General features: G+C 47.3%; 1 non-coding gene across 1 annotated transcript; it reads left to right on the forward strand.

The window, feature by feature from the left end:
* The first annotated feature begins 1,186 nt into the window (after positions 1-1,186).
* Positions 1,187-1,261, forward strand: Trnat-ugu. The gene has a single exon. It is a non-coding gene; the product is annotated as a tRNA-Thr (tRNA).
* Positions 1,262-3,534: the final 2,273 nt, after the last annotated feature.

Raw genomic sequence — 3,534 nt, forward strand, 5'->3', positions numbered from 1 at the left:
GCTGAGGCGGAATAAGGGGATCCAGCCCGCATTCGTCGAGGCAGACGGAAAAGCGCCTAAAAACCATCCACAGACTGGCCGACTCACCGGACCTCGACACAAGTCCGCCGAGCGGATTCGTGATGGGGACCAGGCGCTCCTTCCCGACCAGAAAGCCGTGCGTTAGACCACACGGCTAACTGGGCGGGCTGCAGCATCTGTCGTCAGATCTGCCACAAACCGCCGCCTAATCTGCTTTATAAAGCGAGCAAGCCTCCGACCTCCGCCTTCTGTGTTGAATCATGAACGTCCAACAACTTATCACCTACTCGTGGTTTCACCGTCCTTAGATGCTGGCGACAGTAGCACTTGGACAGTCGACCTGCTTCGCCGTTTTCGAGATGCTCCTTCCCAGGTGCCATGCCATAACAATTTTCCCTTTGTTTGCGAACCGTAACGTCGCTAAAATGATTCCCCGTTCGTTTCTGCTCTCCGTCTTGTGTCAGCAACGTCAACAGGCGGTATTTAACCTCGCAGTGGGCAGTGGTCATAATGTTTTGGTTCATCAATGTATTACAGACTGTGCAGCCAAACTTCATGTTAGCTTTGTGAGACGAGTGACCCGCTGCAGAAGTTTCGCTGGGAACCCCTTACGCATCCTGCGTACAGTCCTGATCTCTTCCCAAGCGCTTTCAGTATTTTTGGAGCACCGAAGAAAAACATTCGTGGAGGTCGATTTGCTTCGGACGAAGAGGTGCATTCCTGGGTCAGTCATGGTTCCGTAGGCAACAGCAAACATTTTTCCGTGAAGGCACTGACTGTCTTGCCTGACAGTGGGATAAATGTTTTAACAGTTATTGCGTTTACTTTCGAAATGATAATTAAATGGACACCCTAGCTGCAAACAGGCGTTGATGTACTTCATTGGGGACACGTTGAAAATGTGTGCCCCGACCGGGTCTCGAACCCGGGATCTCCTGCTTACATGGTAGACGCTCTATCCATCTGAGCCACCGCGGGCACAGAGGATAGTGCGTCTGCAGGGACTTATCCCTTGCACGCTCCCCGTGAGATCCACATTCCCAACATGTCCACATCACTACATTCGTAGTGCGCCTGATAGATGTAGTGGTGTGGACATGTTGGGGATGTGGATCTCACGGGGAGCGTGCAAAGGATAAATCCCTGCAGACGCACTATCCTTTGTGCCCGCGGTGGCTCAGATGGATAGAGCGTCTGCCATGTAAGCAGGAGATCGCGGGTTCGAGTCCCGGTCGGGGCACGCATTTTCAACATGTCCCCAATGAAGTACATCAACGCCTGTTTGCAGCTAGGGTGTCCATTTAATTATCATTTCATTTCTAGCAAAGCTGCATGGTCATTCACGGTAACTGTTCTTTCGGGAACAGATACTACCGTCATATATAGTTTACTTTCGAATTAATAAACAATTTATTTACTTTTATCCATCTGTCTCATTTTCGTTTGACTGCCCTTCGTATGAAAACATTGTAACTATAAATTACAAATTACTCGGAAGGCTTTACAATTTGAAGCCGGCCGGGGTAGCCGAGCGGTTCAATGCGCTACAGAGTGGAACCGCACGACCGCTACGGTCGCAGGTTCGAATCCTGCCTCGGGCATGGATGTGTGTGGTGTCCTTAGGTTAGTTAGGTTTAAGTAGTTCTAAGTTCTAGGGGACTGATGACCTTAGAAGTTAAGTCCCATAGTACTCAGAGCCATTTGAACCATTTTTTACAATTTGAAGTCTCTGCGTACACTAGTGGCAACCAGCTTTTGTCCACACCTCCACTTAACTAAACTGCTACTACCTTATCCGTTTTGCAGTAACTGTTGTCCAGTTACCATCGTCGAGAGATGGCACAAGAGAAGAAGGAAAATGATAAGTTTTGTGAACCATTTGTCTCCGTGTTCCGCTACACCCTGGTGATTTGGAGCGTTTCTGTGGCGAAATATCATTCTCAGTCCGATCGACCTTCGTCAGACAATGAGAAGATTTGGCTGTAGTACAGAAACTAATGAAATAAGTCTAGGGTTTCACAATAGCGGTTATGTCAGTTTGGGTCTGCAACTGTCACTGTTTTACAAGACCACATTAATGTAAGGAACCTGGGACATACTGACATATAGGAAAAAGCAGACACGCAGCTTTAACGAAACAAATAATAAAAATTGCTTAACAAAATAATAATTCAATACTGATATTTTAAAGAAGGAAAATGACACCGACGTTTACCAAAAATCTGACGTTTACCGATTGCAGTGTAACAGTTGTGATCCTCTACGGCTAGCACAGAGCAGCAGAACATTAGAAATAAGGGAAAAAATCCCAAACAAAGAAGGAGTTGTGCGAGATAAACGAGTTGGTAGGCGTGGTTCCACATCTGAAAGATGACGTCAATTCAGACTTCGCGCCAGTCGCGTAAGAATGGCGTTAGTAGCGTCACTATGAGGACGCAAATCAGGTTTGCTTTAAATACGTCCCGTAACGGTCGTGAGCATTAGTTACCATTGAGATTGGACGTAGTGAATTGATGTTAGTCAAGATTGTCTTTAAGACGACGAAGACACCACTATCAAAAGTTGGCTACCGAGTTCGAACGAGGTAGTGTGATAAGACTATACAAGCTGGATGTTCTTTTCGCGATATTGCAGAAAGTCTTCTCATGAATGTAGCCGCTGTATGTGATTAATGGCAGTGGTGGTCACGGAAAGGTATGTATGTATACATTAAACCGGGACCTAGAAACTAAGGAGAGGCTTCGTCCCGCCGTAGCCCTCGGTGGTTCACAACCAAACGACAGGCCACAGCAGTCCACCCACCCCACCGCCGCCCCACACCGAACCCAGGGTTATTGTGCGGTTCGGCCCCCAGGAGCGGTCTACTGCCTGTCGAATCTCTGGAATAGTTCTGAAGCGAATGCCACGAAGTGTTTCCTTCATCTTCGGAATCAAATCAAGGTCACAAGGACTTCAGTCCGGTGGATATGGTGGATGATACAGTACTTCCCAGTCCCATCGACCGAACAGAGCAACCACAATTTGCTCTGTAATGCGCCTGCACATTGTCGTGCAAAATGATGGGTGCGATGCGCAGAAAGTGTCGCTGCTTCTTTCGCAAAGCTGGACGCAGGTGATGCTCCAAAAACGAACAGTAATACTGTGCATTGTCGGTCTGCCGTGGAGGAACGTAATGCGTTATGGTAACACCATCACAGTCGTGCACGACAATCACCATAACTTTAGACTGCTCCATTTGCACCATCAACAGAACAGGCTCTGCTAACGGTATACTATGCCTTCCACATCGCTGGCAACGGGTTCTACACAACGCTGGTGACTACTTTGAAAGATAGTAACAGGTGCAAACATGTAACTCCTTTGTATCGGTCGGGAATAAATAGTTGCCACTATTTAAGTTCCAACCCTCGTATATTTCAGTCATGATTTTAACTTCCCATTAAAGCAAGCAGTGCATATATGGGGTGCATCATAAATAATGGCGTAAACGGATACAACCGAAAGTACGCAACA

This window comes from Schistocerca americana, chromosome X, assembly GCF_021461395.2.
Source record: "Schistocerca americana isolate TAMUIC-IGC-003095 chromosome X, iqSchAmer2.1, whole genome shotgun sequence".
In the NCBI taxonomy this organism is placed as follows: Eukaryota; Metazoa; Arthropoda; class Insecta; order Orthoptera; family Acrididae; genus Schistocerca; species Schistocerca americana.